At 44.7% G+C, this 23,944-nt stretch overlaps 1 protein-coding gene across 6 annotated transcripts in view; it reads right to left on the reverse strand.

The window, feature by feature from the left end:
- LOC125281997 (focal adhesion kinase 1-like) overlaps positions 1-23,944 on the reverse strand; it is a 97,158-nt gene that overhangs the window by 68,685 nt on the left and 4,529 nt on the right. For 2 of the 6 annotated variants that reach the window (XR_008959548.1, XM_057312925.1), the window contains 2 exons: positions 6,354-6,470; positions 3,138-3,235 (listed from right to left, as the gene is read on the reverse strand). The gene's annotated coding sequence lies outside the window, so the exon portion shown is untranslated. Of the gene's footprint in view, positions 1-3,137; positions 3,236-6,353; positions 6,471-12,144; positions 13,330-23,944 lie in introns of those variants that run through there. The other 4 variants (XR_008959547.1, XM_057312926.1, XM_057312924.1 and 1 more) reach the window with 4 other exon arrangements.

A 23,944-nucleotide genomic window follows, 5' to 3' on the forward strand; every position in this document is an offset into this window, starting at 1 on the left:
GAGGCTCAGGCTTGCTTGTCTTCTCTGTGCTCACTCCCTCGGTGACCACAGACCGTCACTGCGTTTTCATGGCCACTTCCAGCTCAGACTTCTCTTCCAACCACCAAATGCCTATTTACAACTGCCTACATGACATCTCTACTTGGATCCCTAACAGAATCACAAACTTAAAACGCCTACAGTGAGCTCCCCATCTGCCCCTCTAAACCAAGTTCCACCCACAGCCTTCCCCCCATCTAGTTGCCCAGGCCAAGAGCCTTCTAGTCAACTCAACTCCTCCCCTTTGTCCTCACATGCCTTATCCAATCTGTCAGCAAATCCTACTGGTTCTACCTTTGAAATACATCCAAGGCCCAACTGCTTCTCACCACCTCCAGTTTTCCTGCTCCAATCCCAGCCTCCGCTGCCGCTCACCTGGTTCCCTGAACAGCGTGCCGACAATCTCCTGGTTGTCCTCTACTCTCCCCCACCCTCCAACCCCCACCACCAGTGTCTATTCCCAACACACTAGCCTTTCAAACCTCAGCCGAATCTCAGGGCTCAACACTGAGGGAGGGACAGCTGGCCTCCGGAGCCGACAGCCAGCACCGCCTTACCCTAGCGACTCTTTGTTTGGACAAACAGCCCCAGAACCTCACAGTTCAATCTATGTCGATTGTTCTCAGCTGCCCTGACGCTAAATAACCTATCTTTATTCACCAAATGGGGGGTTTCAGATGGGTCTCCGGGCAACCTTCTTTTCTGTCTACTGCCTCCCCACACCCCATTAACCCTGAAAATAATCTCCATACATATTTCAGCAATTCAACTCCTCCAAAACTTTGCTTTGCTTTCCTAGAATTCTGATTGTAAAACACCTCCATCCCAAGTTCTGCCTTAAGAATGCAACACCCCAAAACAAATCAAGAACCAAGAACCTGATCCATCCTGCAGGGGCTCAAGTGGACCAGGGCACTCAGGTACATCAAGGGCCCCGGATCTCAGAGGAACACCATTAAGTCGATGCTGTACAAAGCCAGGCTTACTCGTGTGGCCTCACCAGTTGTCCAGAATTGGGGGAAACAATTATAGAAACACTGGTTATAAGGTATTTTTCCTGGGTTTACATATTTTCAAACGGGGGGGAGGGGAGGGGAGGGCCAAACTAGAAGCAGCAGATTATATCTCGGTGTTCAAAGTTCCAGTGAGCCAAGAACGGGCTCTCAGTTCCCTGTCAGGCCTTCGTTCCACTGCACATCCCATTAAGAAGAAAAATTTTGTGTAACTTCTGCTAAATATGAAACTGTCTTGGGCTCTACCATGACGAACGATTTTTAATAGCTAATGCTGATGAAAAGTTATACTTGATATTCTCCCTCTTGTTTGGATCCACTAAGAAAAGAGAACTGATTTTGTGGCAAGCATTAAACACTACTTCATCCAGCATTTAGTGAAAACTACCCATGGGTCAAGCAGAAAACATGCAGAAACGAAATAACAAAATCTTTGCTCTTAAAGATGCAGAAACAGACTTGTACCCAATAAATATAGCCCACTGTTACAGGAAGAAACATTGAAATGTGCAGGGAGGGTGGGGAGGAGACAAGGGATGTAAACAGCTGGGCATGGCCTTCTCCAAAAGACAGCAGAGTCACACCTGGCACAGCACACAGAACAGGTGCCTCTCATAGCCAAGAAAGGGTAGAAGGAATCAGAAAAAAGGAGCAAGACTTCCAGGCCTTACTTGGAAACTGAAACTTCGTGACACAATTTCCCTTCCCTTCCCTAATACCTAATCCTGGCAGAAACAAAAGTGGGTTTGGGGGAGAAAGGAGAACAAAGGAGGAAAGTGAACTGACCCCCAGAAGGAAATGGAAAAACAATCCAGGGTCCTGCCCCTTGGACATCTAAGACAAACACACTTGCCAAAGTCAAATTCAATGTAATTATAATGATTCTGAATTCTGAATCCATGAAGTCTAAGTTTATGGGGCTTTTACACCAAAGCAATGTATTGCTAAAATCTTACCAATGCTAATACCACAAGACAGATTGATGAATCTTCTATCAACGATCTGTCCTCGATTTACCACTAGGCCTACCAGAAAGAGCAGTCTTTGGAAATAAGACAAACTGGAATAGAATCTCAATTCTATAACCTCCCAACTGTGGAGTGCAGCACAAGTGCCAAGGTTACAAATTAACAAATCACAAATAACCCAATCTCTGGAGCTTAGTTTTCCTCTCATTAAAGTGGGGGAACTGCCACCGAATAGCAATTGCTAACATTTGTGAATGCTGAGCACATTTCACATTTCTTATGGCATCTTCACCACAACCCTGGGAGAGCGGTCCCATCACCAGCACCCTTTGTCAGAGGAAAGAGCTAGGTTTAAGTAGTCAGTGAAGAGGGGCGCCTGGGTGGCACAGCGGTTAAGCGTCTGCCTTCGGCTCAGGGCGTGATCCCGGCGTTATGGGATCGAGCCCCACGTCAGGCTCCTCCGCTATGAGCCTGCTTCTTCCTCTCCCAGTCCCCCTGCTTGTGTTCCCTCTCTCCCTGGCTGTCTCTATCTCTGTCAAATAAATAAATAAGATCTTAAAAAAAAAAAAAAAGTAGTCAATGAAGAGTTCGCATGGAGAGAAAGCTAGGTTTCGGTAGTTAGAGAAGAGTTAGTAAGTAAGCAGCCAAGCCAACATCTGAATCCAGAGCCCATAAGAATAAAACACGAGTAAAAAGCACAGGCTCCAAAGCCAGACTGAGTCTGAATCCCAGCTTTGCTTTTTACTAACTTAGTAACCTTTAACCTCTGTTTCAGTTATGCAAATGTGAAACGGGCAAAGTGTAGCCTCATTCAGGGGATTACTGCCAGAGACTCACCTAGGAGCTGGATGGCCCAGTGCTGACCCTGTTGGGCCACTCTTCTAGGGCACATGCTGCTACTGTCACAACTATCAGGGACAGGACTGTCATCCTGCCTGCCTCTCTCCACACATAAAAGGCACTAAACAACTGATACTTCTTCCCTCACCTACTCTGCAAAATCAACTAGCTTTTATTTGTTTCTAGTATATGTCAAAGAAACCTTAAGACAGATGAAAGAAAAATCAAAACAAAAGGAAAAACCAAAACACAAATGTAGCAAGAGAATTATACTCACAGTTCTGAAGGCCACGATACCTCTGTGAAGAAATCAAACGTGGGTTTAAAGGAAATGCTCCCGGTTTCTCTTTCCTCTTTCCATAGTCCTCAGAGAACCTGACAAGGAGAGACAACATGCGCATTAAAACCCCCTTCCTTTCACTTCTTGAAGCTCTACTGAACTCACCCCTCAGCCAGTTCCATCACCTCCCACACAAGCCTACTGGGCAACGCCTGGGATGAGGGGTGAGAAGAGGGCACCATGTCCCTGTCTTCAAACCTATTTCTACTTAAGAAACACACAGGAAGGAGTGCCTGGGTGGCTCAGTCGTTAAGCGTGTGCCTTCGGCTCAGGGCGTGATCCCAGAGTCCTGGGATCGAGCCCCACATCAGGCTCCTACGCTGGGAGCCTGCTTCTTCCTCTCCCACTCCCCCTGCCTGTGTCTCCTCTCTCACTGGTATCTCTCTCTGTCAAATAAATAAATAAAATCTTAAAAAAAAAAAAAAAAGAAAAGAAATACATGTCAAGCAACTGGAAACTATTCAAACATATCAAAAATCATAAATTAACAGGGTGTGGTTGGCTAATAAGTGCATGATACAATGACAGAGTATAGACATCTGTTCCACTGCCTTCCATCAAAACTATACTAAAGAGATATTTTTTAAAAATGTTCTAAACAGGGGCGCCTGGGTGGCTCAGTCTGTTAAGCATCTGCCTTCAGCTCAGGTCATGATCCCAGGGTCCAGGGATGGAGCCCCAGGTCAGGCTCCCTGCTCAACAGGGAGTCTGCTACTCCCTCTCCCTCTGCCCCTCCCCGTTTGTGCTCTCTGCTCTCTCTCCTGTGCAAACACTCACTCCCTCAAATAAGTAAATAAATAAAATCTTTTTAAAAAATGTTTGAAACAGCACAGGGAGAACTGAAAGGAGAAAAAAGCCAAGATTTTTGAAGTACTGAGGAAATCTTCTAACATGGAAGATTGAGACCCAAACAAAAAAGTAAAAAGAAGAAACCTGGAGGAGACAGAAACTATAACAGACTGAAGTAGAGTAAAGGAGGCAGCAGGCCCAAGAAAGCCAGGTCCTAATTCAGCAGTGGAACACACGGGAACCACTTCCACTTGCACAGCAGTGTCCTAGAAGACCAGAAGTGGCAGCAGCAGTGTAGACAGAACGGGGGTAAAAAAGGCATAGCCCCAAATACAGAGGAGCCGGGGAAGGCCATGGAAGCTGAAACCAGAACCTCAACCTCAAGCCAGGCACAACGTGATGCCCCCTCACTCTGAAAGAAGATGGGAGGGGGCATTCCCCGGAAAAGTAGAGGCGTCTATGGACTGAAGTCACCCTGCCCAGCTGCACTGAACAGAGCTGGACTTAATGACCGTATATACAGTGAACAGTGAATTCTCCAGCTCTCCTACAACAGACCACACACGCACACCGCTGGCTTCCAGATTCTGAAGTCAGAATTGTGCCGGAAAGAGACTGGAGAATATTTCTGGGGAATCTGATCAGCTCCAAAAGACAGATCTAAAGATACTAACCCTGGGGACCCCCAACACATGGCCCACCCAGAATACCCTGATGTAAAAGTCAAAGGGCCCCACCACGTCAGACAGGAGAAGGAAGGAAACAACCTAAAAGAAACAGAGACTATACAAACTATCAATAATATAGAGGTAAGACAACACTGCAATCAAGAAAGAAAAACAGGATGTTCTTCTAGAAAAATAGAAAAAGAGCCCTTGGAAATCTAAAGAACCTTTCTGAAATCAGAAATAATAAACTAAAGAAAAGGTTAAGTCAAACTGAAGTCATCTCCCTGAATAGAGAATAAAAAGACCCCCCCCAAAAAAAAGGCAGAAAAGGAGGAGCAAAGGAAGGAAGAAGAAGAAGAAGAAAAAGGTATTAAGATAATTACAACCTTTGCCCAGGACAGCCAAGTTCTGGATAATAAGACTTCCAGAAAAACAAAATAAGGAAAAGCAAGGGAGAAAACCTCAGCACAGTAATGCCAAAGAGTATTCCCAGAACTGAAAACTCCCAGGTACCAGAATGAAGGGACCCGCTGAATATGCAGCACAGTGGATGAAAACCGACCACACAAGGTACACCATCACGATATTTCAAAAGACTTGGACAAATTGTAAAACTCCTACAAGCTTCTAAAGATGGGAGGGGGGAAAAGTTACATACGAAGGAAAATGAGAATAGCTTCTGAATTCTAAAACAGTAACATGAAAACAAGAAGGCAATGGAGCAATCTTTGAATTTATGAACAAAAATGAATTCCAATACAGAACTCTGTACCCAGCGAAACCATCAATCAAGTTTCAATCATGCATGGTCCCAAAAGGTTTGCCTCCTAAGCATCCTATGTCAGAAAGCCCCTGGAGAAAGTCTTCCACCAAAACACGAGCATCAACAAAAAATGAGCAAGGAGTGAGCTTCCATTAGAAGGGATAAGGGAATCCCCAGGACGACGATGAAGGGAGATTCCAGAATGGTGGCTGTGCACCAGGAGAGAGGGAAACAAGTCCAAGCCGGAGCAGTGTTGCTCAAGAGGAGGGAATGCTGAAGGCTGTCTTCAACTTGTCCAAAAACACTGTACTATCTTTTTAAAGTAATTAACGCCACCAAAAGGAAGAAGTCAGTGAAGAAAGACAAAGACAAGAGTTGCCACAAACATAAAATCCAACTCTGGACAAAAGCCAAACGATGAGAACAAAGGAACATCCAGGGACAACACAATAAAAGACCGAAGGAGCAAGCAGCTCGGAAAAGAACAGAACAGAGATCTCCAGGAAACTGTCTCCCAGAAATCAAATGTGAAGAAGAGATGAGTCTGTATGACCATGAAGAAAAATTACTAAGAGGCTACTGGATGGTATGGGGAAAATAGGTCTGGGGTAGGGGGTAAATTACAATAGGTATAAAAAGGGTTAAGAATGTGGGGGACTGATGGGGCACCTGGGTGGCACAGTGGTTAAGTGTCTGCCTTCAGCTCAGGGCGTGATCCCGGCGTTATGGGATCGAGCCCCACATCAGGCTCCTCCGCTGGGAGCCTGCTTCTTCCTCTCCCACTCCCCCTGCTTGTGTTCCCTCTCTCGCTGGCTGTCTCTATCTCTGTCGAATAAATAAATAAAATCTTTAAAAAAGAAAAAAAAGTGGGGGACTGAAGAAAGATAAGTACCCGTCATAATGCCCTGGGCGCACCTCTATCACAGGACTTACCCACTGTACCATCATCACTGACTGACTTCTCTGTCTCCCTCCCTCGGCTGCAAAGACCTTTTGGAGAGGATCATTTCTCATCCAGTTATCACCCTGCAGAGTCCAGTACAACGCCTGCTACAAGAGTATACACAAAAGTAAAGGGTTTTTGTATTTTTTTGCATTTATTAGGGTACTGAGTATCTACTACATATACCTGCTATCCTTCCGGAGAACTAGAATTCAAAGACATATGGACCTTGCTTGCCTTTAAATTTAAAGAGTTTCAACTTTTTTTCACACCTGAGAAAACAAATATTTCTCCTATATCCTCACTCTCCCCAAAAGATGAAAAGTTCACCAGGGGCTTACAGAACTTTAATAGTCCGGCTATCACTAATGGATATGGAACCCAAGACCTGATGACACTTGGTTGACATTGTACGCATTGTGTAATATGAAAAGAGTGCCGGCTTGGGTATCAGGACACCTGGTTTCTAGTACTTTAGAATTACTCCTTTTGAAGAAGAGGAAATCCCAACTCCTTGATATGACCTGTCGGTCCCTGAATGATCAAGCCCAGTCTGACTGTCATGCTATCTCCCGTGAATCCTACAAAGCAGCAACATTAAGCCATTTTCGGTGTACAGAACAACCTGTGCCCTCCTCGACACCTCCTCCACCTGGACCTTCTTCCCCGGGATGACCTGGACGCATGTGCGGTGGGAGCCGTGCCCTTCCCCCAGGTGAGACACCTCTCTCCTGTCCCCCTCAGCACGCCTTCACATGACACCAGTATCTGTGGAGTCGCTGACAAATGCCATGCACGGCCCCAGGACACAAGGCAATAGACGAGAGAGACGCAGGACTCTCCGGTGGTGGAGCTTCCCGTGCAACAAACTAGAGCGGATGTTAAATCTGGCCTGTCAGTGTCTTCCTCCACCCAAGCAGCAAGATTCTGGGGACAACGACAGCCTAAGTTCCGCAGCCTCAGCACCGCCATCCCAGACAAATATTTAAAGCACTATTAAATAAAACCAAAGTGAAGGTCAAAAAGCCCCAGTGCCTGCAGCAGGTGAGTACCATTTGCTCTTTAAAAGCCCTCTTTTTCTACTGTCGTTGTTTGTTTGTTTGTTTATTGCCTCTTGTCTGTTAGGAGTATAAACCTGAAAATGTCATTCAGGGAAATCTTGCGAGTCCGCTGGAACTGGCTTTATTCTCCTTACTAACCGCAAACACAAGACAGCCCAGTTACTCCCCACGTCTGGTTTCTGTTCGCCACTCTATAACCAACAGCGCGCACTGGACCGAACACCTAAAACACACGATCAGAACACATACACTTGATGCGTGAATGAACTAATGATGAATAAATGAGCGTATACACTGGCTTTGAGGGCCTTATAATTGCTCCTCACTTTAGTTTCTATTTTAAGGAGAATTCAAGCAGATAGCAACACCGCATTTATCAACACTGGACCTGCTGGATGTCTGCCATTGGAACTGCGGGCAGCTTAGGGCCACGTCCAGCATGGAACTACTAAAATACAAGCATAACAATTTGAACTAGTTCAACTAGGGCAGAAAACTAGGTATTTCCCCAATCCTATAATTAAAATGCTTAAATTCTTTTGCTCCAAAGAAAAATTAAACTTGGCTCATTATACAATGAAATAAATTGCCAGCTCCTTGAAGGTATTTGTAAGATGGACAATCTCTACGTTTCTGGCGTAAGTGGGGACATTTATACGTACACGGGGTCCTCAGGCTACTCTGAACTCTCTTCCCCCTAACATGCAAATGAGAATTTCCCACCAGTCACAACACACTCTGAATCTATGCTTCCTGAACAGGTAACATACTCCACACGATCACTTTGCTTCTAATGGTCTCGTTTCAGTGCACAGTCCAACCTGGACAGTCCCTGACACCCACCTCTCACTCACCCGGACAACAGTGACAACCTGCCATCTGCGGAGGGTGTGGTGTCATAGCAATCTCTCCCAAGTGCTTTACAAGCACCAGCTCTGGAATCCTCACAGCCCTAACTGATTACTACTCTTGTTCCATTTTGCATGTGAGAAAACAAAGTCCAAAAAAACTTAAGACATTTTCCAAGGTCACACAGCAGACAAGGGAGAGAGAGATCAGGCATTCAAACACCAGCTTACCTTAGAATCATGATGCTATTCTGGCTTCCCAAGTTACCCAGATATTATTACTGCTAAAACAATGGACATGATTTGGGCTTTCCAAAGCAAACATGACAGAAAGATTCTTTCTGAAGCTGAGTAACAGTCAACATGACACACTGCCATATTAGAAGATCTCTGGCTTGAATTAACCACGCAGGCTGAGCCCCTGGCAGGAAATGGTCCGCTTGATGCTAACTGCCAAATAAAGCCCCAAACCACTGTTTCTCAATGCACAACATTCTAACCATTTAAATTATCTGTGAAGGTCTCTAATGTCCAAAATATATAACCACTTCACACAGGTGTCCCTTCCTCTAAGCTCAGTGCACCAAAGGTTTCTGCACTCAGGCAAGCCGTAGTAACCTGTACTCTGAAGAACACAGGTCAGAAGAAACTTTCTGAAAAACCAAAAATGTATAAAGAATGCAAACATGATTATTAAAGTTATCTGGGCAAACAAAAGCTTCTTTACGCTTCAAAATAATTTTCTAGTCAAACACATTCTAATACTAGACAGTGGAGCAGCTCATAGGTCATAGGTCACTGCATCCCATTCATCTGTGTGCCAGCGCATGGTACAGGGTCTGCGGTCCAACCGGTAGTAAGCTACTGATGATGTGAATACATTAGGGAAATGAAGAGGCAATATTACTAATTGCTGAAAAACCGGTATTAGGAACAACAACAACAACAATAAATCGCCCGTTCTACATGCAGAGTACACGGTGAATACCAACTGCTTGCACTTCTTAGATACGCTGGTCAAACTCATCAGGGAATAAGATTAGCTTTTAAATCCCCACAACAGAAATAACTACATCACTGGGAACTGTATTTGCTGAACCTCAGGCTGATTCTTCTCTAACTAGCCATGTACTAAGAACTATGTTCTGTCACATTTGTCAAAGAGTTATGATAATCTCCACTTAACAGATAAGAAAACAGATTTAGAGCTTAAGGAACCTGGTCAACATGCAGGGAATAAGAATCGAATCTGAGGTTCAAAGCAAGACCTATCCAACACCCATCCTCTTAACCACCATTCTGTTCTACACTGTAAATAATATCCATAGAAAATTCCACTGCGCAAAGGCTCATTAAAAATACGAAAGAAACACTATTCTACTCAAATTAATTAATAGGCACAGTTAACATATTCAAGACAAGACAACGCTTCAATTGTACACAAATGAACGAATGGGCTACTAAGGTATACCTAAGGGTCATTCTGTCTACCTGAGAGAGGCACCAAAGGAAGGACCCATGAACCAAATGCGTGCAGTACTTAGCAGGAAATCTCCTGCAAGGCCTGGGAGTGGTAAGTGATCAAGAGACACAGTCGTGCGGGCATCACTGGCCTCGGTGGAACTGGAGATCACTACCTGGACAAATGGAAGCAGTTTGCAAAGCGAAGGGTCCCAGATCTAGGTAAGGAAGACGAAGCACATTCCCTCCTGCCTCTCCTAGAAAGAGCAACTAGGAAGGCTGGAAAGAGTAACTGCAGAAGCTCTCTGACCACTCTGAAAAGTAAACTGGAGCAGGGGGATTAGGAAGCAAGACTGGATTTAAACCACGACCAAAATCAGCAGATTTCAATACAATGGAAAGTCTCCTTGCATGATATCCTAAATGGGGAGGGCACACCCCAAACTTATTCAGCATAGGAAGAACCAGAAAAGCGTCAATTCCCGTGGGAGGAGAAAATCAACACAAGCCAATATCAAGAAGGGAACAAATATGACAATCAGCCCAGAGGGACTTTAAAACAACTACTGTACAAATAATTCCACAAACAAGCATACACACAACATACTCGATATCGCAAATTCTTCTTTTCCTTTTCTCTCTTAAACCCACTGGCTCTGGCCCCCACCACTCCACGAACTTCTCCCTCTAAGACTACCAACGACCTCTGCACTGCTCAATCCAATCATTAGAGCCCAGGGCTCGTCCTTTCGACAACTGACAAGAGCTGATCTCCCACTCATGTTCTCGTGATTTTCTTCTTACCCCACCGATGGCTCCCTCCTTCCAGAGTCGCCCAGGGCTCTGTCCTTTCTCCTCTCAGCTATGCTTACCTCCCAGGCAAGCTCATTCAAATGCTGCTTCTATGCTAACAAAGCTAAAACTTGTCCCTCCGGCTCAGCCCGACTGCCTGGCCTTGCGCTGGACTGACCGCTGTTCACTCTGCACCGCAGCCCCACCGCGGCCTGCTCCTGCGCATCACCGAGACGGCAGAGCTACTTCTCCCAAAACCCCTTCCTGCTACAGCTCAGGGCGGCGGGCAGTGAACGCTAATAAGAGGCAACGTGGGCAAAATGAAGAGAAACATCATTCTCTTCAACTCTGCCAGCCCTCCCAGAGGTAGGGATGGATTCTAATTCCCCGTACGACTAATTGTCGAGAATGGCCCGGGTTTTCCTGACCAAACCCTGGCAGGTGTACTCTCTGCCGGGCCTGCTTGTAGGCTCCTTGGGGAAGTGGAGCATCACCGAAGAGAACTCAGTGAAACGTCCGACACCTCCAAGCCCAGGTGCTGACTGGCCCGCCCCCTCCACAAACCTTCCTACACACAGCCTTCTCCGTTCACGACAACGTCCGCCTTCCAGCTGCTGAGGCGAGAAACAACGGACGTCATCCCTGCCGCCTGTCTTCCTCCCACATTCCCCATCCAGTCTTGTCAGCAAGTAATGTTGGTTCTTCCCACAAAAGAGGCCCAGACGCTGTCCCCTCGCCATCATGCTCACCAACACCATCGTGACCGGAGCCACCATCCCTCACCGAAATGACTACAGCACTCCGGAACAGGCCTCCCCGCTCCCAGCCCTGCCACCCTAGCATACACGCTCACCACGGCAGACCGATTCCAAGCCTAGATCAGACGGCATCGCTTCTCTGCTCCAAACCCTAAATGGTCCCTCATCTTACATGGATGACAACAGAGAGTCAGTGAAGGAACGAGGCGAAGGACTGAGCCAACAGGTGTTCCCCACACTGCTAGGCTGTTTGTTCAAGGGGTCAATGGGACTGAAGAAGGGGCCTCTGAGGGCAGTCAGTGTGGAACTGCTGGTGAGAACACTTTTAAAGATATTAAGAAAACCCTGATTTAATACAACCTGGAGTAGAATCTGCTAAGACACATTATAACTGATGACAGTAAAAATATCTGCAGAGCAGAAAAAGGGTTAGCTGGAAAATTTACAATGATGAAAATATAAGTTGCTTAAAGCATTTAAACTATGGTTATTCAGTCTATCATTCATGAGCAGGAGCTTTCTGGAAAGTATTCGAACCCATCATGTGTTACTGAGCCAGTAGTACCAACGGCAACCTCATGAAATAGCCTGACTTGTCCTACCACACTGCAGTTCAATGGTTTGTGCAAGGCTCTGTTGTGACTTTTCAACCGCAGAGCCAAGACTGAAATCTACTTGAAAAAGACCCCCCCCTTTACTCATCACTATTACCAAACACTCAATTGCTTCGGAAATTAGCTTTTGCTCCTACATGTTAACATTTCTTCATGAGCTCAGCCTAAATTGACAAGGCACAGCAGCGCTCATATGAGGGACTTCGGGCAGTGAAGGCATTTCAGTGGCTGCAAGCATCTTACTCACAAGCAACGTCCGACGCGGCCACACGGCTCCCCCGCCGCCACAAGTTAGAGCAGCGCCTGCTGACTCACTCGGAGGAGCGTGCAACTCCTGACCTCAGGGTGGAGTTCACGCCCCACGCTGGGCATAGCGGCTAATTAAAAATGAAAAAAATTAAAAGTTAAAGAGAGAAGTGGATTTATGTCCCCACACAAACGTGTAGCAGATGTGTTTTGAGCTCAAACTACAGTTCCAGCGGCATTTCTCAAACCTCAATGCAAGTACAATGAAAATTCACGTATCTCAAACCCACTTCACCGAGCAACTGAGGCACTTCCATCAGACCATCCATCGGAGAGAGGAATCTGCGCTGTAATGACGTGCGGAAAGGCAAACATCAAAAAGAATCTAGTGGAATTCTATCGATGTCTGCCAAACGATGAATACACTAAACTGAAATGATATGCTCCCGAACTGGTATCAGTGTGCAAGAGCACCTACGAGTATGCAGACACTGTCAGAGATGACATCTGTAACCTTCCGTGACGATCAGCCCCGAGACTGAACATTTGTCATTGGTTGTGATGATACGGAACACTACCTGTGAGCTCCAATTACAAAACATGTTATCCAACCCTCCCCCGAAAAAAAATTCCATTCTTATTAGACCTGTATTAAAATATATATACATACTCAACTATTATTTGAAATTCTGTCAATAAAAATTTTATAGATATTAGTGTTCTTTCCTGTTATGTAAGTACTTACATAATATCCTTCATTTTGCCTCTTAGTCTGCAAAACCTAAAATATCTACCATCTGCCCCTTCACAAAGAAGCCTGCCGATCCGTTTCAGTCATCTTCCCCAGATCTTCTGACCACAGGTACAGCTAAGGCACATACCACATATCTTTAACTTCTCAGCTGTTTTTTTCTTTTTAACTTAAGTCTGTCATTTTACCTTTATTCCTTATAAATTTTACCTTGTTGATTTTAGCACTTCATTACAACCTGTCGAAGTATTTTCAAATCCTGATTCTAAAAATGAACGGTCTCCCAGCATTAACTCCTGTTCTTTACTCAAATTCTTGATGAAAACATTACGACAGGTGTCAAGTATGACACACTTCTGGAGACATCTTCACTTGGGTGCAGAAATTCTGGTATTTTAGTTTTGTGGCAAATTACACTACATGTGGTTGCAAAGTATCTTCTACCTACAAGCAGTAATTTCTTTTCTTTTTTTTTGGAAGATTTTATTTATTTATGTGACAGAGAGAACACAGCAGGCGAGTGGGAGAGGAAGAAGCAGGCTCCCAGCGGAGGAGCCCGATGTGGGACTCGATCCCGGAACGCCGGGATCACACCCTGAGCCGGAGGCAGACGCTTAAGGACTGCGCTACCCAGGCGCCCCAAAAGCAGTAATTTCTTGAACTCCCTAGTAATGACAGGAATAACAATTTACTTTCTAGGCTGTATGCAGGAAAGGATTAAGCTTGCCCCAGGGAAGATTTGGCCATTGCCCAGCTCCTGGGAAGTCACCTCTGAGCCTTTGGAATCCCCTGCCTGATAAGGCGGTCTTTGTTTAGCTGGGGGCCTTCGGCCACACCAGACAGTCCATGCTAACAATTTGATTTCTGGTGGAGCCTTGCGCCACACACGACACCAGTTTGATCTCCAGAGGGACTGGAGACTAAACTCAGCCATGTAGGCAGTGCCTATGGGACAACCCCCAATACATATCCTGGACACCAAGGCTCAGGTGAGCTTCCCTGGTTGGCAGCATCGGTGCTGGGAGAAGTCAGCACACCTGCACTGCGAGAGGACAACTAGAAGCTCATGCTTGGTCTTCCCTGGACTTCGCCCGGTGTGCCTTTCCTTCACTGACTTCTGTCCGCATCCTTGCCCTGTAATAAACCATAACCATGAGGATAATGGCTTCTCGCAGTTCTCTAAGTCCTTCTAGTGAACCACGGAACCTGCAGGTAGTCTTGGAGGCCTCCCAAACTCTAGGTCCTGATGATTTACAACGTCCTTACAGCAACACTACAGCAGTGTTCTTTCAGCACGAGGAGATGCTAGTTTAAAATGCAGGTGACAGGGGCGCCTGGGTGGCACAGCGGTTAAGCGTCTGCCTTCTGCTCAGGGCGTGATCCCAGCATTATGGGATCAAGCCCCACATCAGGCTCCTCTGCTGGGAGTCTGCTACTTCCTCTCCCACTCCCCCTGCTTGTGTTCCCTCTCTCGCTGGCTGTCTCTGTCTCTGTCGAATAAATAAATAAAATCTTTAAAAAACAAATAAACTAAAATAAAATAAAAAATAAATAAAATGCAGGTGACAGGCGTCCACATCAGCAATGATCATCCAACATCTCTGTGGGATAACACCAGGCATTTGCATTAAAAAAAAATTTTTTTTTGAGAAAGAAAAAGCCAGATCACGAGGCGGTGGGGCAGGAAAGGAGACTCCACACTGAGCACAGAGCCTGACACAGGGCTGGATCTTATGACCCTGAGATCATGACCTAAGCCCAAAACAAGAGTAGGACGCTTAACTGACTAAGGCACCAGGCCCCCCTGCCTGCATCTCTCATATACTCTCCTTGGTGGTTCTTACATACACTACTTTCAGGACCACTGACGTACCCAAAAGCTTCCTGAGGCAGTGACCGTCTTTTTTTTTTTTTTAATTTACTTACTTACTTACTCACTTATATAATCTCTACACACAACGTGGGGCTCAAACTCACAACCCCAAGATTAAGAACCACATGCTCCACCCACTGGGCCAGCTAGGCACCCCAGGACTGTCTTCTTTTTAATGAATCCCCATCAGGACAAGATGCTCAAGAGTCAAGAGTGACTCAGGACAATGCTCTAAATCTGGTAGAGAAGTGAGAACAACTGGCATTATTAGTCTTCTAAAACTTAGACTATATACACGTGTGAGATTTGTTTTGTCATTCCTCAAATATCCAAGACAATGTAGAAATAAATGACTGAATGCAAACCACAAGTTACTTGGATACAGTGTGAACAACGGATTCAACGGTGTCCATTTCTCACCCATTTTTCAATTACATCCATTTTTTTCAATCTCCTGACAGTTAATAGGAAACCTGAGTTTTAGAAGCTGTCTTCATACCCTTCTCATCTACTAAAAAGATCACCCGTGAGCTAAAGGTCAAGACAGCTGAGAGAATCTTGAGAGTTCTCCTCTGTCAGTATCAAGGAGCCATTTACCCAAGGAGCCTTACCCTGTTATTTCTTCCTCTCTACAGTGGGAGCCCCGGACCAGCTGATCCCTAAATTTAGATCAACCTCTAAAACCCTAGACTACCTAAAACAATAAAAATAAAGGAGGCAAACACCCAGTGGAAAAGTTTAGAATTTCCAATGAAATAGTTGAAAGGGCAGACTCAAAGACGAAAATCAAACATCAACTCTTCACCAACCAAATCATCAACCGTCACCCGACAAAAATTAATTCATATGTAGACAACTTGCATTTAAACTAAGTTACTCCTGCTACCTCTTTTATCAAGTCAATTCCTTAGGACACAACTAATGTATTTTTCCCAAAGCAGAAAGCAAAGCTTTTTTTTGCCATGACACAGCCAAGGAGACGCCAAACTTTTTACCTACACTGGAATCACAATTATCCCCAGCCTGAAATCTTAAGGGTGATATTTTAAACAGCCTAGGGGTTTTCACTTCTAACGTCTACACCATCACTGAATTCCATCATTTCTTAGATCTTTGCCATTCATGACACTTGGCCCTTAATGGAGGTCACAGTCCTGTCAACAGGAAAAGGGAAACTTTCTCAGACATAAACCCATTTCCAAACGCTCCCCTCTAAGCCTCAACTTCTATAGGGCAGCCATATATCACCAAAAACAGCAAATCTCTGCACGGACTGCTATAATCTAGAGTCTGTAATTCCTAAATTACATATAACGCTAATGTCAAACACGAACCAATCCAGTTTAGACTCCAGGACACCACATTCATCTGCCTGGTGCGAACATAAACCACCAGCTGCCCAGTTCCTCCTGCATCTGTTCACGGAAGAGCTAACTGTAACAGGACGAGTTAGGTACTGTCTTACAACTATTAACTATCAACGCACTTCTGAGCGGACAGAAAAACTACACTCCTTTTTGGAACTAACACAGCCAACTAAAAGTGACACTGGTCCATCTCTCAGAGCCATGGGACTGTTAAGATATTCCTAATAGTTTATAAACTTTAGCTTCATCTCATGTACAACAGCATGTTGAAACATCCATGCCAACGAGAGTCCCAAACTCTCCTGGCTGGCCTTCTATGTACAAAAACCGGGCCTTGTTTTGTCTCTCGGAGGCCAGGGGAGACATCTGCACTGCTGGCTGGTAGACCTCGGTTGGTACAGTTGGGCTCAGGTGACAGCTTCATGTGCCTGTGTTTTATGTAGCGGTCTGGGATGTATGACACTTAAAGTAACAGTCCTGTGATTTGGATGCTTAGCTTTCCCTTACAGCCTCACACCCGGGCAGAGTGTCAGACATCCACAGTCCAATAACAAGGAGTGCCCCCGCCTTGGGCTGGGCTCACTTTTGATAATGGGATGAAAGCCCAAGCATCCTACCCCAGGAAAACAGCTCATGTGCATACACACAATTCTGCGTACCGCTTCTGGGGTTCATGGACCTAGGAGACAGCATTTCCTCCTTAAGCAACAAACAGTCTGATCAGTAAGCACTTAAAAACAAAAAGATCTTCATGGACTTTTCACCAAGGGAGAAATCTGGGAGCCATCCTGGAATTGCTCTGGACACCCCCTCTCTCAGCCCTGGCTCTTCATTTCCCAGGTCAGAGCCTGGAGACTGGCTGAGAAACAGGCTTCAAATCACCCTCTCTCCAGTTCCTCAGTCACGCCCTTAATTAAGGCCTTCTTCACTTGTGTGTACAACGTAATTGTAGAATTAAAAGGACACAGGCTGTTAGATTGGACCATCTGAACTTTGCCCATCACTTTACTAGCTGGGCGACAGACACCGGGCAGCCATTCCCTTAATGACAAAGGCTTGGCTCCTCTCCCTTCTGAAGCGCATGACTGCAACAGCTCCTTGACCGACCTTGTACTAGTTAACCACCCGCTTGTCATAGGAATCTGCTCCCGTCAGAATCAACCACACGCTGCTCTGATCTTGTCAATAGTATCAACCCTACCTCCTTCTCGACCCAACCCTTTCTGTACTCCTAAACACGAGTAAAAACATCCAGTCTCACAGACCCCAGCCTCTCCCGCCTCTGCACCTTTAGAGCGGGCATGTCCTCCACGAGGCCCTGCCTGCTTCCCACCTTCCACTCTCTTTCTACAGATCCCTGCAGACAGCCAGACCTGCAGAGGTCACGGCATCTGGTCCACAGCCAGTTTCTGTATGGTTCTGGGCTAATCAAGGTTTTTACCCTTTTAAAGGTTGTTTAAAAAAAAAAAAAGGCAGCTATGTGACAGGCCCTATGTGGCCTACAAAGCCTGAAATGTTTACTATCTGACCTTTAACAGAGAAAGTTTGCTGACCTCTGAGCGTGACCGTGACGGGGACATGCCCTCCAGGTCCTCAGAGCACTCTGCTCTGGCACTATCACTGTAGGCATCACACTGCACGCTGACTGCCTCACTCCCCTCCTGTCTGTGCCCCCGGGGGCTGACACTACACCAGGCACAAGACAGGGATTTAATACTGTTGACGCCTCAACAACTGGGTCCACGTATACACAGATTTTTTTTGATACATGCCGCATAGTAAATGTAGTTTCTCATAATTTTCTCAACATCCTCTTTTCTCTAACTTACCTTTTTATAATACAGTATATGATACACATACAAAATATGTGCTAACTGCCGATTCTCAACTATGGGGAAGGGTCCGGCGGCCCGCACTGTTCAGGGGTCAACTGTCCTGGCACTTTACATGTGTACACCATCCCACATAGTAACTGCACGCAGAGCTTCAAAGATCACAGATACTAGAGTTTATATAGACAGTATCAGAAGTCACGTGACTAAAGGCAACGCACCAGTATTTGTACCTCAACCTCCTGTTTCCTAGTTAAGATGCTCTTTCTACTAAAAAGACCTGCGTCTCTACACAAACTATGATACCTAGACATCTTTGATTACTAATACCTGAGACTTTAGCTAAGGGTAAAATTTAATTTTTGACTCGCTATTTAATTTTGATAATTTTTAAATTACTGCTACTTTTTGTAAATTAAAGAAGAAAGAAAGAAACAGACACCCTAAGGAAGCACTAGGCAGGTATTTGTAAATTAAATATCAGTACTTAGTGGTTTTCTACTCAGTGCACCACAGCCTCCCATGATCCCACCTATACCGGTCTGAGAACCCACACCACCTTAGAGACAGGCTCCATGATACGCCTGTCAAAGAGGCTCAATCCTCTGTCTAGCTGTTCCTGCTCTAGGCGGACTTTGGAAAAAGTCAAGAGTCCGGCCAGCACTGTGTAAGAGAACGCTCCATGACGATGAAAATGTCCCATCTCTGCACTGTCCGAGGTGGTAGCCACTAGCCACACCTGCATACTGAGCACCCAAACTGGGGCTAGTGTGACTGTCAAAGAGAACTTTTCATTTTATTTAATTTTAATTTAAAGAGCCACACACAGCTAGCAACGACTACAGGAGACACAGATCCAAGTCTAGACTCCAAACACTGCAGTGAAATAAAACACACTTTTCCCTGTATCCTTAACTACAGGCTATGTTATCTGGCCCAATCATTCCCCTGAAAAAGACTAAAAAAGATGGACAGAATACTTTAAAATCTTAAAATCAACCAGAAACTGACAAGACAATAAGGAAAGAACAGGCCAAAATTAAAGTGAAATCAGGAACCCAAAGAGATGAACAAGCACAGAAACCACCTCTGCCCTGCAGTCATTTGCCAATTCTGAAAATTTTCAACTTTCATTTTTACAACCATTCAGGGAAAGAGGAGTAAGAATCAAAAGCTGGGTCCCTTAGGGTGTTTAACCAAAAACACTACCTCCAGAAGCAGGGCCCTAAAGGCTACAGAGCTCAAGATAAAAGAAACCAGAGGTGAGTCACCTCTCCAGTAAAATCACAGCACTGGGCGGTCCAAAATACCTCAAGCCTTAAACCTGCTTTAAACTGGTTGAAGCAAAAAAGAAAAAAAAAAAAAAAAAAAGCTCTCAGAAGGAGCTATATCTTCATTCTATGCCTCAATAGACTCCTACAAATAATCAGAACTAAGTTAAGAATCCTACAAATAATATCCTACACCATAAATAAAAATGAATCACAGACCTAAATGTAAACCTGAAACTTTTCTAGAGGGGGATGGAGGGAAATAAAGGAGAAAACCTTTGTGACCTAGGATTAGGCAACAACTTCTTAACTACGACACTGAAAAACCACAGTCCAGGGGTACCTGGGAGACTCAGTCAGTTAAGTGTCTGCCTTGGGCTCAGGTCATGATCTCAGGGTGCTGGGATTGAGTCCCAAAGGCAGCAGGCTCCCTGCTCAGCGGGGAGTCCGCTGCTCCCTCTCCCTCGGCCCCTCCCCCATCCCGCTCTCTCTCCCTACCTCGAATAAATAAATAAAATCTTTAAAAGAGAGAGAGAGAATGCAAAAACAAACCATAGCATGAGAGAAAAGCACAGCACACATCTGACAAAGACTTGTATCCAGAATATATAAAGAACCCACCAATAAGAAAAAAAATTTAATAGGCAAAAGATTTGAACACCAAAAGATACACAGGTGGCAAAACCACAAAGAAAAACCATTACACACCTATCGGAATGGCTGAAAAGCTAAAAGACTAACCATACCAAATGTTGCCCCAACGATCCAGCGTGACTGGAACTCTCACACAAAGCTGGGAGGAATGTGAAATGGTTCAGCCATTCCAGGACAGAGTTTGACACTTTCTCAAAAAGCCAACATAGGCCTACCACAGGATCCAGCCATTACAGTGCTAGACCCAACCATTTCCAGGAAAAACAAAAGCCGATGGTCACATGAAGACTTGAGCAAAATTATTCAAAGGCTTTATTTGTAATAACTCAAACCAAGAAACGACTCTCCACACACTGATCACGTTCGACGTCATTCCAAGCAACAGCAGGAAGAAATTCCTTGCAAGTCAGCAAGGGATTCTAAAACAGATACAGATCTGCAAAGGGTCAAGGAGGGCCAAGGTATGCTTAAAAAGGAACCAAGTGGGAAGAGTTCCACAATAAGACCTGTTATAAAACTAAAATAATTGAAGCAACTTAAACTGGGCAGTACCAGTGGAATTCAAGAAAGTCCAAAACAGATGCACATACACACGGACCTTTCATTTCCAAGAAAAGGGGCACTGCAGAGCGCTGGGGGAAAGATGCTCTTTTCAATGAACGGTGTTCGGACAACTAGCCTGTCCACAGGTTAATGAAGCTGGATTCCTTCTTCAGATTATGCACCAAAACCAATTCTGAGAGAATTACAAAGTTAAAGGTTAAAAGCACAAGTATAAAAGCATTTAGAGAATAAATGAGGAACTAGTTCATGACCTCAGGGCAGGGAAAGACACAAAAAGCTTACAAAGGAAAAGACTGACAAATGGCACTAATTAAACTTAAGAACTTCTATTCATAAAAAAAAAAAAAACACACAAAAACCACTGAGTCAGTGAAACTGCATATGACAAAGTGGGAAGAGACAGCAGCAAAATACATAACCAACAAAGAATGTGTGTTCTGAATATATATAGTCTACAAATCAATTTAAAAATAACCTAATAGAAAAATATGGGCACTTCGAAAAACAGTGCATCCGAATGGCCAGTAAATGTATAAAAAGATGTGCAACCTCACTGTAACCAGGAAAAGGCTATTTAAAACCACAAGGCAGCAACACAGCAGAAACCACCAGAAGGGGCGGGGCGGGGCGACTGACACAAGACCAGAGCAGGGCTGAAGCAGTCATTAGAGAGAAGACTGGGGGGCGGCTGGAGCCTCCCAGCACAGCGGGGAGCAACAGGAGACTCCCTCACTGAGAGGTGCTCCAGGCCAAGCGCTCTGATGTACATTTAGTGGGGTCACAGTCTATAACTGACTATAAACTAGAACTTTAACTTCACTTGACCAATGTAAGGAGAAAGAAACTGTTTCAGATCACTTTTTCCCACCAGCTCATTCCTTTTATTTTCTCCATCACAGGGCTACACCACTGACTCAGTCTGATGGGGGCCAGAAGAGGTACGTGGAAACATCCTTTGTACTTCGCGTCCACATTATGGTAACCTAAGTCCACCCGTCTGTCCCTAATTCTCTTCTCTACCTTAGTAACAACTTCATGTACTTCAAGATCACAAGGCCCCCTCAGCAGGAGCACAGAGTCTTCTTCAATCATTAAACCAATGACTGAGGGCCAACCCACTATAGGAGGAGGAGGAAGCTGTGAAGGACCCACAGATCCGTACAGGATAATACAGAGTCCCTGTCCCTGAGCTCACAATATTCTATTTGCCTTCAGGTGCGTCCAACTCTGCATAAGACATAGTAGAAAGTAAGCATATCACCAATTCCATCTTTGAACACTAACTTTTATCTAGCTCTGATCTTAGGGAAAAAATAAAGGACAAAGGCAAAACAATACATATTAAATTTAGATATGACTTTAATGCTAGGCATAGAATCAATTCACACAATACTGTTTTAGTAGTCACCCCAAGACTTGGAAATCATCCTGACTCTAATATAAGCAAGCCAATCTTTCAACACCAAAACAAAACCACCAGGGAACACGTGCCTTGAGCACCCACATATACACACTTTCCTGCTATCTGCCAAAAACCACAAGTCCAGGGGCCATACAAATTGCTATTTCAATGCAAAATCATTTATTTAAAATCCAAACCAAGATTCAAAAGAATTTAATGACCTCAGCATAAAACATTCAAAATCCCTAAACAAAATTAGTTGTGAGGTCTTCCCAAGACTCTAGAAAACCTGAAAAACATACTGAAAAAGAGTCCTGAAGTGAAGGCAATCTCACTAGCAAATCTAAGTGGTCAGAAGCCAAACACATGCCTCTGCCATTTACGACTGATTTTTTGCCTGCTACGACTTGCATTTCTCTTAAAACACTCTCAAGTAGTGGTTGACAGACATTAGCATGCAACAGAAGCTCCTGGACAGCATGTTCAAACAGACTGCGGGCCCCACCCCCCGAGTCTGATTCAGGAGGTCAGAGGTGGGGCACGAGCACAGGCATTTCTAACCCGGCCAAGTGATGGTGATGCAGTTGTACTTTGAGAACCACTGCAAACAACCAGTTTACTGGTTTACTGTGGTGTGCGCACGCACGTGTTTCCCTTCGCAATAAGCAAGACCAAGGGGAACTTGCTGAGGAAGAACAAACTCTTTTTTTTACCCAAATACTGACTTTTCTTGCCTGAGTGAAGGTAAGTGACCTGTTGCTCAAAACGTTTACTCTGAACAACAACGTAAAAGACTCTCTAAGCAGATCATCGGAAGGCCGGTGTGTCATGGAACTGGCATTACAGTGTTAGGAAGATGGATTTTTTTTTTAAGATTTTATTTATTTATTTGACAGAGAGAGACAGCCAGCGAGAGAGGTAACACAAGCAGGGGAAGTGGGAGAGGAAGAAGCAGGCTGCCAGCGGAGCAGGGAGCCCGATGTGGGGCTCGATCCCAGGACCTTGGGATCATGCCCTGAGCCGAAGGCAGATGCTTCACAACTGAGCCACCCAGGCGCCCCTGGGAAGATGCATTTTTAAAAATGGTTTCAGGGCATAATGTAAAACCCTTGTAAAGTACATGATGAATCCAACTGATTAGTAAAAGATACATTAGAGCTTCTAGACCAGTCATCAAGGATCTTTTATAAATCCCAACTTCCTAGGTCTTCAGAATATAGAATGAGTCCTAACGAACACATGACCAATTCCTACAAAATTAATTTCTAGAAAAAAACATTTGAAAACCATAAAGGGACAGAGAAATGCCTTTTTCCCGCAGCTCAAGTTTCATGATATTTATAATCTAAAATAAAGCAGACAAAGATAGAAACAGATAATCCAAGTTCTCCCTGGTATCAAGTCCTACCTGGTTTGTAAGTAAGGTTCTTTACCAAGGCAAACAAAAAACAGTGGACTGCTGACTGACACAGGAACAGTTCTCCAACAACGAATGAGCCTGGGTTCTTTCATTCAATAAATATGGTGTCAGACACTGGGGATGCCATAGTGTGTAAAACAAAGTTTCTGCCCTCGTGTTGCTTAAATTCTATAAAAAGACACACAATGCACTACAAATATGGAATGTATAAAACCACGTCAGCTCTTTCTTCAGTCCATCAAAGACAAACACATGGTGCTTTGGTCACAAGTAGACCCAACAAGCACCTACCGTTCACAGCACAATCCAAAGCACCAGATGGCAGGACTTTTAAGATAGAAAATGGAGGCAGAAAGGAGATCCTAGGCACAGACAGCCCATAGATACAACTTTTTAGGTTCTTCTGAGCCTTGGTTTTGGTCCACTGGCCCTAAATAAAGGAGGACAGAGTACGTCAAGTCTTAAAAGCACGATGGAAAATTCTAAATCGGCGAGAACGAGCACATTCACTTCAGAAACATTTATAGAGCAGCAATGTGTTAGAGATTATAAATTCTAGGATTTACTACAAGGGGATGAAACCTGCATGAGAAATTTACAATTTACTTTTCCCTCACATTACACCTTGCTTCCCACAAAACTATATTCATAAACACTGACACCCCCC

This window comes from Ursus arctos, unplaced genomic scaffold (assembly GCF_023065955.2).
Source record: "Ursus arctos isolate Adak ecotype North America unplaced genomic scaffold, UrsArc2.0 scaffold_16, whole genome shotgun sequence".
NCBI classification, from domain to species: domain Eukaryota; kingdom Metazoa; phylum Chordata; class Mammalia; order Carnivora; family Ursidae; genus Ursus; species Ursus arctos.